The sequence below is a fragment of the Trifolium pratense genome, linkage group LG5, assembly GCF_020283565.1.
Source record: "Trifolium pratense cultivar HEN17-A07 linkage group LG5, ARS_RC_1.1, whole genome shotgun sequence".
Lineage (NCBI taxonomy): Eukaryota > Viridiplantae > Streptophyta > Magnoliopsida > Fabales > Fabaceae > Trifolium > Trifolium pratense.
In genome coordinates this window covers 40,295,253-40,311,587 of record NC_060063.1, presented here as the reverse complement: position 1 = coordinate 40,311,587, position 16,335 = coordinate 40,295,253, and the positions used below count along the sequence as shown (strand labels likewise).

General features: G+C 34.6%; 1 pseudogene; it reads right to left on the bottom strand.

Annotated features, from left to right (window-relative positions):
• Nucleotides 1-4,166: 4,166 nt before the first annotated feature.
• LOC123883807 lies at nt 4,167-7,956 on the bottom strand (annotated as a pseudogene).
• Nucleotides 7,957-16,335: the final 8,379 nt, after the last annotated feature.

Genomic DNA, 16,335 nt, shown 5'->3' with positions numbered 1-16,335 from the left:
CTTTTTCTTATTTCAATTCTTCTCGGGAAAAACCCTAAATTTCTTCTGAATTCATGGTTATTCTAAGAGAATTAGATGATAACGAGGGGAACCCCTCGATTTCCTCCCCCAGTTACCTTGAGTGGGCGCAACAGGTTCGTGCCCACTATACTAGGGCTGATGGTACCCTTAACAACCGAGGGTTTTATCGGAACTGTGGGATTTTGACGTTGAAGATAGTAATAGTGATTCCGATAGTAGTAGCGATAGCGATTGTGTCATAATATCCCCTTTCTCTTTCACAGGAAAACGGAAAAACCCTTGCCGTGACTTGGTCGTTGCGGAGTATACCCTAGTCACGATGGACGTCACTTCCAAATACACAAATGAAGCCATGGTGCGGAGCTTTAGGAAGGCGGTTAAACTTTCTGACTCCCAGTGTGAGGAACAAATCATATCTGAACCCGTCAGGGAAGACACTCTATCATCTTGGGAAACACTTTCATATTGAATTTCTTGGTCACAGGAAGAAATTCGGGCTTATGATAGAATTAGGATAAATGCTAATTCTTGTAACTGTATTGTGAGATTTCATTGTAATCAAGAACATCATTTGATAGTGGATCGGAGAGCTGCTCTCTCCCTCAGAGTATGTCACATTGACTGAACGGGGTAAACAATTCTCTTGTGTTCCTTTTTTCTTTATCGCTTTATCTTTTGATTTGTGATTATTATTGCCGATCTCATTATCTGATTACTTAATCGTTATTTGCTCCACACATCAATTATTTTATTGGTGTGATTTAATCCGAATTCACAACAGTTATGGTTAGGATGACCATTGATAAGGAAAATGCTAAACAGTGCTCCCGGGGCACTGGTTAAGGAAACAAAAATAGTAATTTGACATTGAAAATTGTGCAATCAACTCCTCAAAAATTTAAAAAATGTTATTTTCTATTCAAAAGTTTCTTTTTTTAATTTCCTTAACCAGTACTCGGATGCACCGGTTAGCATGACCCTTTTGATAATTAGAGGGGCTGCTAGTGACGTTTGAATGGACTTACCGAGAAGTGAGTGTAATTTCTCCTAATAAAATTAATACCAATAATTAAAATAAACTTATAAATTCGAGGTCTAAATAAATGTGAGGTCTAAGACGGCGGTCTCACTTGTCACCCTCTTTTTTTATTGTTTAATGATGACAACTTAAGTTGATATAGTTTGGTTTGTTTAATGATGACAATTCTTTGTGTCTTCCCTTGAGCTCATAGCCATGAATACAAAGGGTTAAAGTTTTGTGAGTTTGATATTTGATTGGATGCTTAAAGCTTGTTGGATGGATTGTAATAACAATGCGTCTAATTTGAGGTACATCCTTTAGTATCAAGTATGTGTTTTCTATATTTATTTTTTTCCACCACCGGTTTAATCTGATTCGGGGGTAGGTTCTGACATCAAGTGGTTCTAGTATCCTCCGATCACAGTTGCGGGGGATCGAATCGCAATCATCTCTACCAATTTCAGCGTCAATCACCACTGAATCAACTAACGATTGGTAGCATGTGTTTTCTATATTGGTTCAATTAGATTTAAACTTTGACGTTGATTTGAATATGGCTACTTTTATGGATTTACTTAGGGGTGTGCAAAAAATCTAAGTATCCTTAACCAAACTATATCCAAAATTAATAACCAAATCCATTTTTAAAAAAAACTACACCAATCCAATACAAAAAAAAACCAATTCTAAACCATATCCAATTTTTTATAATTGGTTTAAAATTGGGAAAAAAAAATTTTCTACCCCAACAATCTTCCATCTACCCCAACACAAATTTTTTAATGACGAAAATGCCCTCCTATATAAAGTAAAACAGTAAAAAAAAATTCATTTTCCACTCACATCTCAAAAAAGTGTTCCGGTGTTGTGAAAGAGGAATTTGAGAGAGTAAGTACGAATAACAAACCGGAACTCTTTTTTCAAGTGTTCCGGTATGAATATTCATACCGGAACACTTTCGTTTAAGTATTCCGGTATGAATATTCATACCGGAATACTTAAACGAAAGTGTTCCGGTATGAATATTCATACTGGAACACTTTTGTTTATGTATTCCGGTATGAATATTCATACCGGAACACTTGAAAAAAAGTGTTTCGGTATTAAAATTTCTCATCTGTTTTGCTTGTTAATGTTTGCATACCGGAATACTCAAACCCAAGTGTTCCGGTATGCATTTTTAAACTGTATTTGCATTTTTTTATTAATGAATGTTGTTTTTTTTATCAGTGGCGCGTATCAGAGGACGCGATGGTAGAATTAGGCGTTCCGAAGATGTCAGACATGAAGAGTTTCTACGGCGCCAGGCGGAGGAGCAGCAGGAGGAGGAGGAGCTTGTGCCGGAGGTGCCACCTGTGGTGCAGCTTGTGGTGTGGCCTGGAGGACCGATTGATACTAGTCTTCTGACACGGTATCATGAGCACGTTGCTCGTCATGTATGGTTTGGCGAGGTAATCAATTTTTATTTATAGTTTTAGTTAAAGTTCAATGAAATGTATAGTAGTAGGATGTATCTTATGATCAATGTTTGGGAAAGAATCTCAGGTCAAAAATTATGAAAAAATTCACTTGATGTTTTGTAATACCGGAACGGTTTTGAAAAGTGTTCCGGTAATAAACTGGAAATTTAACAAACCGGAACACTTTGAAAAAGCGTTCCGGTAAATTCGACAAACCTGAAAAAAAGAACGTACCGGAACACTGGGTGATGGGTGTAAACAGTCTACCAAACAAGTTACAAACTAACAAAGTGAAAAATAATAAAATATATTTAATTTTGATAAGGGTATAATGGGAATATTGGAAAAAATGTTGGGGTACATGGAAGATTGTTGGGGTAGAAATTTTTTTTTTCCTAAAATTGGTTTCTAAATTGAGGCCCAATAAGAAAAAAGCCCAATAGTTTTTTTTGCTAAAAAAAACCAATTTTCCAAATTCAATTAATTATATAATTTAATAAATAAATAATTAATAAGGTGGTGGAGGGAATTGGTCAACGCGGCGGTCAACGCCGGACCACCGGCGGCCGGTGCGGCGGAGCTCCGGCGGCGGACGGTGATTTTCCGGTGATCGGCGCGGTGGTTGGCGACGGTGCCCCGGCGGCCGACCACCGTCAACCACCCTTTAATATTTAATTATTTTCTATTTAACAAAATTTATTTATTTTTAAAATAATTATAAAAAACATATTTTTGATGGTTTTATTCTTAAAAAAAAATCTATATTTTAGATATTTTGGGCTTAAAAAAATCTGATTTTTTGAGCTTAGTTTGAAATATGTTTTGGCTTAGAAAAAAAACTTTTATGAGTTTATTATAAACCAATAATTTATAAAATTAAAGAAAAATTATGTTTTTTTTATAAACAATAATTATTAAATATGTTCTTTTAATCAATTAAACAAAAAAAAAGGCTTAATTATTGTAAAAAAAAGGTTTAAATATATAGGAATTAAAAGTTATAATAATGCATTTTTAAAAAAAATAAAATTTAAGATTAACCGGTTATAAATAAGTAACCTATATCTTTTATTATAAACCGATTATAAATTGGTTCCGAACCGATTATAAACCATATCCAAATTATTTTTGCAAAATAACCAATTTTTTATTAAATTGGTTTTGGATCTAAACCAAAATCATAAATATGATTTGGTGTGGTGTGGTTTTTAAAGCATGTACACCCCTAGATTTACTAATTCACATATAACATTTGTAATAATAACTGTCAAATCATTAAAAATGTTTGACTTTTATTTTAACATTTTTTAAAGTAAGGTGTATATAGATGGTTGTGGTGTATGAAAATAAAACTATTTTTATTCTTCATCTTCAATCTTGAGACCGACTTTTTAAACTTTTCAAGCGATCCAAGAGTTGTGTTGTTTTTTTATTTTATTTTTTATGATTCAATATGAATGCTAACTTATTGCATCATTTTCTATCTTACATTAGAGTTAGACTTTTTATTCCATCTTCAAGGTGTTTATCATTGTTCTTCATGGTTTTCTCCTTTGGTTATGAATGTAAGCTCAAAAAGGTGTAATATGTGGTGCCAAGTAACTTGTACAAGTTACATTATGTTATACAAACATTTACATTCATTCTTCAAAAGTGTCCCGGTATGTAAAAAATCTCATTATTCAGTAATAAGGCAAAAATAGTTACATATGCATATGCTCATTCTTTCAATACATTAAGACATCTTTTAAGTGCAAAATTGTAAGAACTTACATAAGATCCAAATCAGACAATATATGTTTCGCTAAGACTAGAGCTAGGAGATGATTTTTTTTTATTGTACAAGCACATAAAAGCTTATGCATTGTATAGTAAAGGATGCAGAACCATGCATCATTGTCATTCAACAATTTTAGTGGTTGCATGTGAAGGAGGAGAGTGAAAGAAGAGACAAATAGCTGATATATCATCAATTGCAATGCCTTTTCTCTTACGTTTCCATTCATGTGTAGCACACTTCACTAGCCTTTGAGCTGCTTTTTCTCTATTTGGTGTTGAAGCAACAATTTTGATAGCTGCTTGGTTTGAAATAACATCCCATACCTAAGATAAAAATTACAAGAAATTACATCAAAATCCTTCAATTATGTTAATATGATGATCCAAATTGTAATAGCATATATTGCCCATTTGGGTTGTAAAATAACCGATTATCCCAAAAGCTTAAGCTGTTAGGATAGAGCCACATCAATGGTTTTATATTATTTCTAACATGGGTCCCACAAGACTCAAGGGATTAGTCTTTGCAGTTGCGCACAGAGGATACGTGATTTACGCCAAATTTTTTTTGAAAGGAAATCAGATGCATACCCCATCAGTTGCCAAGATGACAAATTGATCAAGAGTGGTGAGTTTTCTTTGTGTGACATCAGGCACAGAGATTAATCCAAAATCTTTTACACAATAATCACCAAATGCTCTTGATATTGCTAGTCCTGGTGTCTTACCATTTGGCATCCATACCCTATACACTCCTGGTTCATCTTCCATACAAAATACTCTCCCTTTTGATTCCATTATGCGCTCCGCTTCCTCTGAAATTTTTACAAGAATATCCGCACAGATACAGCCATTAGTTTGATATTGGACGGTTCAGATTACACAATAATAAAATATGTCTAAAACAATCTTGATTGTTAATTTGAGATCAGACTAGAGAGTATATGTACTTGGTAAATTTGGCTTGAAGTCAGTCGTAAGCTGAATATGAGTCAACGTGCCATTGTCTGAAGTGGTTGCTAAGACAGCTCTAGAATCACCAACATTTGCTATAATGAGATATTCACCCTGAAATATTAGGGAAACCAACTTAGAATGCATTTAATTGGCCAAAAAGTGAAATACAAAACTAGTTATTGTTTTCATATTTGATTAAAAATGGTCATAGGACTAGGGAATGTTACACGCAGTAAGCAATCTCACTCGTCCAAAAGCAATCAGACGGTTTTGATTGATCAGTGTAGTTTTGATAGAAACATGGATCCAGAGTTGGGCTTTGACAGTGGGATGAGTTAGGCCTCGATATTCGTGACAGGCCTAAATCAAGGATATGGAGGGTTTACAAGAGAAAGGAGGGGTTTAGTGTGAAGAATGATGAGTGGCCAAGTGAGGCATGGTGTGCATGGGATTATAGCTATATAAGTGGTGTCAGTGATAGAGAATAATCATCTTGGAATTCTGTTATTTGTGTAGGGTCACTAGTTAGTGATTTGGGGCACTTGTGCTTTGGGGCTAGTAGACTCTTTACTAGTTTGTTACTTTCTTTCCTTTATTTTGTTATCTTCTACCTTGTATGGAAACTCAATTAATATCAACTTTCTTCCATTCTACTTCATTATTACTATTTCATTCATTTTCATAATTCATAAACCCATCAAGTTTAAACACAGTTTTAATATCAACCATTTATTGTTGATCAGACAATCGATAATGACTAACGCAGTTACAGTGAGTAATCCTTTTCAGGAAACATCCTATGTGGGATAGGGATGCATATATTCTACTTATTACCAAACCATTTTAAGAAGCATAGAAATAAACAAAATATCAATATTTTGTAGATACAAACAATATCATATCATATATTATAAATAATTAACCTGTTTGATAATTGTCAAAGCTGTGGTTCCACTTTGAAATGAATCAATTCCAGTATGTTGCTTTAAGTCCTGATCAATAGCAGCAAAGGTCTTTATGTAGGACTGCTTCCATATATCATACTTATGGTTTGGTTCCATCTTAAAATCCATGTCAAGTGATTTTTCTGCTAGATTTTCTTGCCAATTGCAGAACAAAAAACTAGGTAACATTTTTCTGACTCTTTTAGCTACAAAGTGTCCCCAAGGGCCATGTCCATCAAAAATTCCACAGAAAATAATGTCTTCTTGACATCCAAATTCCTAGCAGCATAAACAAAGTAAAATATATAAATATAATTTCCTTTTCTAATCAAACTCTTTAACTTTAAGGTTTTTGTCACACTTATGCCGAAAAACATATTGCGAAATATCCAAGTCATGTGACAGATACATCAATCATGTAATGAACCTAACAAAAAAACTGTTTCTTATAATAAGGACTACAAAGAGTAAGCTAAAAACAGTTTATGGGCAATATCAAGAGCTATTTCCATAAGCTCTCGTAAACAATCTCAAATGAATTTCAAACCGACTCTAAATAATATTTATAAAGCTAATACAATTCTAATTGTGCGGGCCAGATTTCAAATCAGTGTCAGCTCAATGGTAAGAGTCTGTAACCTCGATAATTAGGACTAGAGGTAGTAAGTTAAAAACAGTTTATGGGCAACTATAAAGCACAGACACTCTTCATATTAGACGTGTCTCAGTGTTGGACATGCGTCGATAAGATATTGAAATTTGGAAACTAAACAAGTTGGCATACCTCCCAAACAATAAGGCGGTCTTGATTCAATCCTTTTTGACCCTTCTTAGTGAACACACATGAAAAATTGTTGGACTAGTTAGATTTAACAATTCCAGATGAACTTATTAACATTTCATTCTCCCTTGCTTCTTTTGCCATTGCTTCCACAACTTTTCTTGCATCATCATCTTTTCCATAACTCTTGTCTTTCTTCAAAGATATTGTTCTTGTAATTACATTAACAAGAGATGGAAAAGGAGCCATGGCCACTACATTGCAAATTAGAGTGGCAGATTATATATACACTGCCAGAAAGTTGAACACTTTATTATGTTTATGTTTTAGTAGAAATGGATGCACAACTTAATTAAAATAATTAAGGATCTGTTTGGATGCACAACTTAATTAAATGCTTATAGCATAAGGGCTTATCATATAAGTACTTATGTACACACTTTTTGTAAGCTATAAGCTCTTTTCATAAGTTATCTTGAACAATTATTGAAAGTAAGCTGAAAACAGCATATGATATGTCATAAGTTGTTTCCATAAACTCAAACGATTTCATAAGTATTTATGGATTTTATGCAAGTAGATATGCTCACATAAGTAAATTCAAACAGATTCTAATTAATATATAAATTTCATCATGATAAAATAATTTTATAACATCGCAACTATAAAAAGTTGCATGCACATTTGATATGCTAGGATAGATCAGGTTCGAACCTGCAATTCTCCACTTATCAACACTTAGTATGTTCAAGTTTCGCCGCTAAGCTCTTTATAAAAAGAAAAAAAACCATTCAAGTTATATCAAAGGGTCAGTTACATGCCTGTGATGAGAATGCCAAGAACAAATCCTATCTGAGAGATGATTCTGAGATATGATTCTTCTGAAGCTATTTATATATTACTAACACTCTATGAACCCAAAAATATAAGCACAACTAACTTAGTTATGGTAACTTGTAGTGTAATGTACGGTGGTGGCTGATGGTAGGTCTTATAAGATACAAAACATAAGGGCTTTTTAGGTATTAAAAAGTGATTGAAAATGTCATGGTTACTATCATACCATGTGGTAGCCAACTTTAGGGGTATAATTAATAATTTGATAGATAGCAAAATGAGTAATATATTTATCTTTGGTAGATAGACGAAATGACAAATTCGTTATAAACTCACATATAAGTAGAGAAGTCGGAGTTCAAACCCGATCATGACATCCGACCTAATAATTTCGACATTTTTTATTAGTTGAGTTGGAACTTCTGGATAGATGGATAATATATTATTATTGTTTCCACTATTTTGAGCTTACAAGGTCTATTTTGATACGAGGTCATGAAGTATTTATTTATTAAATATATGTACCTTAGCATGGCAACTTGACAAGTAAGTAATGAACAATTAATAAATTGTGTGGATGAAATGAAATCAGATTGTGTTTTAGTTGTTGGCTTTAATTTAAATAAATTATCTCTAATCTTAATTAGACTAACTTTAATTGACTGAATATTCTAATCATTAGACTCAATAATATAACACAGAGTACATACCATGCTAATTGGATTGATCCATTGCAGGAATAGATTCTTTTGTGGAAAATTTAATAAAACTTGGGTACATTTTTAAGTGTTTTTCATATAACTCTTAACTAAAAATACACATTTTGTGGTTATAACAATTATGGGTAGTTTAGTTAAAAATCATATGAAAAACATTTAAGAATAGTTCGATAACCTGATAGCGGCATGTACTCAATGAATTTTGGATAGATTCTAATACCATTTTGTAATTTTGAGTTGATCAGTCTAAACTAACTTTGTAAAATTGACTTCTAACATGTGACTCCACGGATATTCTAATACAATTTTAAAATTTTGAGAACTTATGTAGGTTGATTTGGTGGTGAAGACTTGAGCTTTTGGAGTTTGCTCATCTCAAAGTTTCAGGCTCGAATCTTCCTGATGTTATTTCTTATGTTGGGTCGGCCAATACAGAGCAAAAAACATTCTAACTTTAAATGGACAATCTTGCGAGTGGGAGGTAACCGGTAGGATTGATGTCCCTCGAATTAGCCGATTTTTGTTAGGATGCTCATTTGTGTTTGTTGTTTAGTCCAATTTTGTGTGTAAATTGTGTTTTAGTAGTTTGCTTGGGCCTTAAGAAAAGCTGGCCTGCAGCTTGGCCTGGCCTGCCTGCGCGCGCGTGCTTGGCCTGAGCCTGCTGGCCTGTCTTGCCTTGACTTAAGCCTAAGTTGTTTTGTGTGTTGGGACTTTGCCTATATATAGGCTTGTATTGTTGTTAGTAATAAATGAGAAGAACCATTTGCTTTAACAATTGGTATCAGTATACCTTTTGAAACGATCTAAACCTCCTCTTTGTGCAATAACCGTAGTTAGTTACACAAAGTACAAAAGTCAGTTACAACAAACTTTTCCATTTTCAGTTTCCAAGAAAGCTTTGATTCTCGCTTCCATGGCTGAATCAAACAACTATATCCAACCTTCTATACCAAGATTCGATGGCTTTTATGATCATTGGGCCATGCTTATGGAGAATTTGTTACGTTCTAAGGAATATTGGGATTTGATCGAGAATGGTGTGATTGTAGCACCTGCAAATGCAACGCAGGAGCAATTGAAGTCCTCTGAAGAGAGTAGATTGAAAGATCTGAAAGCAAAGAATTATCTGTTTCAAGCAATCGATCGCACGATTCTTGCAACCATTCTTTCTAGAGATACAGCTAACGATATTTGGGATTCTATGCGATTGAAGTATCAAGGATCATCAAAAGTGAAGAGAGCTCAGCTGCAAGCTCTGAGAAAGGAATATGAAACTCTGAATATGAAGATTGGTGAGTCAATTGATGACTATTTCTCACGCACCCTCACCATTGTTAACAAAATGAAGATGCACGGTGAAGCTTTGACTCAAGGTACAGTGGTTGAGAAAATCTTGCGTTCTTTAACTTCAAGATTCAATTATGTAGCTTGTTCAATTGAGGAATCAAACGATGTCACTACTTGGACTGTGGATCAATTGCAAAGCAGCTTGCTTGTTCATGAACATAGAATGAAAGGCCAAAGAGATGAAGAGCAAGTTCTGAAGGTGAGCAACAATGGTGGTAGAGGGAGAGGGCGTGGTGGAAGAGATGGTGGTAGAGGGAGAGGACGTGGCAGAGGTAGATTCAACAAAGAAAATGTTGAATGCTACAAATGTCACAAGTTAGGTCATTTTCAATCAGAATGTCCAAGCTGGGATGAAGATAATGCAAACTATGCAGAGTTTGAGTTTGATGAGGCTGGAGAAATCTTGCTTATGGCTCAAGGTATTAAAGATTTTGAAAGCAGCAATGATAGTAAGTATGAAATATGGTTTCTAGATTCAGGATGTAGCAATCATATGGTAGGAAATAAGGATTGGCTGTTTGATTATGATGATAGTTTTAAAGATTCAGTGAAATTAGGAGATGATTCCAAAATGGCTGTAGTTGGAAAAGGGAATTTGAAGTTGTACATTGCAGGGTATGTTCAGATTCTCACAAATGTGTATTATCTCCCTGGTTTGAAAAACAATTTGCTAAGTATAGGTCAACTGCAGCAGAAAAATCTCACAATAGTGTTCAAGAATGACACTTGCAAGGTGTACCATGAAGAAAAGGGATTGATTATGTTCACTCACATGTCAATGAATAGAATGTACATAATCAAAGCACCAGTGTTGATTCCAAATTGTTACAAAGTAAGTCAATCCAATGATGCTCAGCTTTGGCATCAAAGATATGGACACTTGAGTTTCAAAGGAATCAACATCTTGGCCCAGAAGAAAATGGTACAAGGCCTACCATATGTGAAGGAACCAGATCAAAAGTGTGACAGCTGCATTAAGGGAAAGCAACAAAGAGAATCCATGCCAAAGAAAACTCTATGGAGAGCTAGTGAGAAATTGCAGCTGGTACACTCTGATATCTGTGGCCCTATTAATCCTGAATCTAATGGCAAGAAAAGATACTTCATCACCTTCATTGATGATCTAAGCAGAAAGACATGGACTTACTTCTTGAGTGAAAAGTCTGAAGCATTCATTGCCTTTCAGAAGTTCAAGGCCATGGTGGAGAATGAGACTAAACTCAAGATACAATGCTTAAGAACTGACAGAGGTGGTGAGTATACTTCCACTGCATTTAATGAATATTGTGATGTTCAAGGGATCAGAAGACAACTTACAGCTGCCTATACACCTCAACAGAATGGAGTCTCTGAGAGGAAGAATAGGACTATTATGAATATGGTAAGAAGCATGTTGTCAGACAAGAATGTACCAAAGAATTTTTGGCCTGAAGCAGTCAACTGGTCAGTCCACATACTCAATAGATGCCCTACTTTTGCAGTAAAAGATGTCACACCAGAAGAGGCTTGGAGTGGAATTAAACCCTCAGTAAGCCATTTTAAAGTTTTTGGCTCCATTGCCTATGTTCATGTACCAGATAATCTGAGGAAAAAGCTTGATGACAAAAGCATTGTCTGCATTCACTTAGGCATAAGTGATGAATCAAAAGCCTATAAGTTGTATGATCCTTTGAAAAGAAAGATAGTTGTGAGCAAAGATGTAAGATTTGATGAGACAAAACAATGGAATTGGGAAAGTAAAGAAGTTGAAACAGTTAAGGGAAGAAAAGTAATCCCTGATACAGATGCTTGTTCAACAAGTAAACACAGTGAAGAAGGGAATGAGGGTTATGATGATCACAATGAACTCTTGAATGGGGATAATAATGATCAAGGAGAGCACAATGATGTGAGTGATCAAATTGTTCCAGATTCAGAGAGTAGTGATGAAGAAGATAACCCTTCCTTGGACAAAAGAGTTTCAAAGAGACCAGGATACCTTGATGATTTTATTACAGATGAAGCTGAGATGCACAATCTTGCTATTTTCACTCCTAGCAATGATCCCATCACTTATGAAGAGGCCTGCAAGCATGATATTTGGAGAAAAGCAATGGATGCTGAAATTTCAGCTATTGAAAGTAATGATACTTGGGAATTGACTGCATTACCAGCTGGTGTTAAAAGGATTGGAGTGAAATGGATATACAAGACCAAGTACAATGAACAGGGCAAAATTGAAAAGTATAAAGCAAGATTGGTTGCAAAAGGCTATTCTCAGCAGCAAGGCATTGACTACAATGAAGTGTTTGCACCTGTTGCAAGGTGGGACACTATCAGAACTATTCTTGCTATAGCTGCTTTGAAAAACTGGTATGTGTTTCAGCTTGATGTGAAAAGTGCTTTTTTACATGGAGAACTCAATGAGGAAGTGTATGTAGATCAGCCTTTAGGGTATCAAAAGGAAAACAAGCAGTTAGTGTACAGACTGAAGAAGTCCTTGTATGGATTGAAACAAGCACCTAGAGCTTGGTACAGCAAGATAGAAGCTTACTTTAATCATGAAGGATTTAAAAAATGTCCTCATGAGCATACCCTATTTGTCAAGAGTGAAACAGATGGAAGAATTATAGTAGTGAGTTTGTATGTTGATGACTTGATCTTCACAGGCAATGATGAGAAATTGTTTGCTGAGTTCAAGAGTTCCATGGAAAGAAATTTTGCAATGACTGATTTAGGAAAGATGAGATACTTCCTTGGTGTGGAAATAAGGCAAGATGGTAATGGAATATTTTTGTATCAACAAAAATATGCAGTTGAAATCTTGCAGAGATTTGGGATGAGTGATTGTAATAGTGTGAACAATCCAATTGTGCCTGGTAGCAAGCTTCAGAAAGATGAAACAGGACAAGCCAGCAATTCAACTTTATACAATCAAATGGTAGGGTGCTTGATGTACTTGCTTGCAACCAGACCTGATCTAGCTTTTTCTGTATGCTTAGTGGCAAGATATATGGAAAGGCCAACTGAAATTCATATGGCTGCTGTGAAAAGAATACTCAGATACTTGAAGGGAACAACTAGTTATGGCCTATGGTATGAAAGAGGTAAAGGAGATGAGCTGGTTGGGTGGTCTGATTCTGATTATGCAGGTGACATTGATGACAGAAGAAGCACATCTGGCTATGTGTTTATGATTGGCACTAAGGCTGTGTCATGGTCTTCCAAGAAACAACCAATTGTGACTTTATCTACAACTGAAGCAGAATTTATAGCTGCAGCTGGTAGTGCATGTCAAGGAGTTTGGTTGTCTAGAATTTTGACTGCAATTGATGCAAGGGAAGGGAGCTGCATCACCATTTACTGTGACAATAGCTCATCAATCAAGCTATCTAAGAATCCTGTGATGCATGGAAGAAGTAAGCACATAGATGTGAGGTTCCACTTCTTAAGAGACTTGACTAAGGATGGAATAATTCAGCTGGTTCACTGCTCATCCTTTGAGCAAATAGCAGACATAATGACCAAGCCATTGAGCTTTGACAGTTTCAGCAGAAATAGAGACAAGCTGGGTTTGTGCACTTTGGAGTTGATAAATTGATCGTTAATGGTGTTCAATTTAGGGGAGCAATTGTTAGGATGCTCATTTGTGTTTGTTGTTTAGTCCAATTTTGTGTGTAAATTGTGTTTTAGTAGTTTGCTTGGGCTTTAAGAAAAGCTGGCTTGCAGCTTGGCCTGGCCTGCCTGCGCGCGCGTGCTTGGCCTGAGCCTGCTGGCCTGTCTTGCCTTGACTTAAGCCTAAGCTGTTTTGTGTGTTGGGACTTTGCCTATATATAGGCTTGTATTGTTGTTAGTAATAAATGAGAAGAACCATTTGCTTTAACAATTTTTGGACCGGATACTTTGAGTATAAATTAACTTTACAAAATCGGTTTTTTAGATTCTAATATGATTATTGATTGGGTGAACATATAATTTTTTTTTGTCAAGTAGTCTAATGACTAAACTATCACACATTTAAATGTGAAGAAGTGTGGAATCTAGAGTTCGAACTCCGATCACTCTAGCTAGTTGTTTAAGGGATGCGATTATCTCAAAGGTCAAACAAGTGGATACCGATAAGATTAATTTATTACTCACAATAAACTTGATTAACAAACAATAGCAAATTCATGGCCAGGGTTGCTTTAGGTGGAAACTAGGAAGCATGATTGCCACATATAATATTCACAGAAGAAAGCTAAGATAAAAAATTGGTACATAATAGAAGTTCTCGAACAAGAAAACGACGGGTCAGATATATGATTCGGAAGAGTTAAGATTCGTATTTAGAATACTTCATACAGATTTTGACAACAATATTACCAACCTCAATTCATAATATACAAGAATTTATCAATACGTAATAGAAGTTTCAAATCGTCTCAACTTTTTCGTATTAAATACATTAGGTAAGTAAAATTAGCTGAGAAATATTTATATTAAGAATTGAACTCGGATTTTTTTAACAATTCATGTTAATTTTTTGTGTGTAAATCAGATATCTTTCGTACATAACTATAGAAACAAATTCATCAATCTTTGTGGGACTTAAAAGGGCAGCAAACTCTGATGTTGCTACATATCCTAATAAGACATTGAATCCAAATCTTTTGTTAAGTTAAAAGGAACTCGCGCTATCTCATTTAAACGCTCTTGAATTCAACAATTCGTCTGAGGAGAAAAGTTATTAACTATTTGAGTTAATTGTCAATTACTTGGTTGAAATCATTTTTTTTTTCCTACTCAAATCAAATCATATCTAGTTAGATACTCGAGATAATTATGTGGGGCTGGAATAATAACAGAATTTATCGTGAAACCAATTTGCACCGAACTGCTTCAAAACATATATCTATATACAAATATAGTATTAGAGGTTAATGAAAGATGGCAACTATAATTTGTATTCCCCTTATCATCATCATCATCATCATCATCACCATCACATATTTCTCCTAAAGTGTCACATTTCACTTCTGATTTTCCCATTATACCATTGTGTTATCAAGCTACTCGATCGTGTAAGTTGCTCATAGCTACTAAAAAACAAATTCAATTGTCAAAGTTTTTAGGCCAAAAATATAGAAGACGTGCTCACACACGTATTTTTTTTTTTTTATCTACCTCCTAACTCTGCACGTTTGAGTGCATTTCCGATTAATCTTTCCATTGCCAAGGATTGCTGGCTCGTCCTTGTTCCATGTGACACATGGTTGCTTTGCTACATATCTCAAACTAACATCCTTTTTGCATCCACAGTTGTTTGTTCCACTTTATCTTTCATTTGTTTTTTGTTAATAATCCACCAAAGTTGAGTTTAAAGTTATTGAAAATAAAGTTTCATTTGTGGAACATCTAGTTCTTTAATAAATACTTGCTCCTAGATTTAATAAATAAAGTATGACATCTATACAATTGATGAACAAATCATGGAGACATACTTAACAACTCATTCGGTGTTAGAATTTAGTGGTTCGGAGGGATATCTTAATTTACCCTTAAACGCGATAATTTATTTTAAAAGAGTAAAATGTCTCTTGCATCACATCTCTAATTCTCAAATTACTAGTATATTAGAATTTAGAAATAGTATATATTATCAAAGACATCATAACATAGAGATTAATCTTTGCAGTTGGCACAGAGGATACCTAGTTTACACCCAAAAAAATATACGACTCAGGTCCAATCCCAAGATTAGATATGCAAAAATGTTAGAATATTTAGAAAAAATTTGTCGCTTAATTAAGTTACACAGAAAATTTGAGAGATTAATTTTTATAATTACAAGTAGAGATATCCGATTTAAAAATAAATAAATAAATCACAACATTTAAATATTTAATTGACGGATGTCTCACTAAGTAATATATGATTTATGACTTTGTAAATATATCGTATATTCTCCAATATGTAATCAAATATATCACATCAGTAATGTACCACGAGCTATAATTATTTCCAGCACTCATAAAAACTAAGTCCAACCACCAAATAGAACTACTACTATTGCCCCCATCATGCTCATTAAGACATTTATCCAACTTTACAAACTTGACTAAAACATCATCTACAAAATATTCAGACGCATTAAAAAGACACACAGCATCCTTGTCTACCAAATATCTCCAAATTCGTTTCTTAGATTCTCACACATACAAACACCCCAAAATTTAAAAGGAAATGAATCAATGATGCATGACAAAAAGTGTGATGCAACAACTAAAAATGGATCGATAAAACGCAACCTGGCAAATTATGTAAGCACCGTGAAACAAAATGGCACTACAACTACCGGGTCTAGTAGAAGTGGTTGGTGCACAACGAGTGTATTGTAAACATTTGGTACTGAATTCGATTCCGTTGAAAGAAGGAAAAGAGAAAAGAAACAGTCAACAGGCCACTTACAATAGTTTTACATGGACACAAGAATGAATATTAAGGAGAT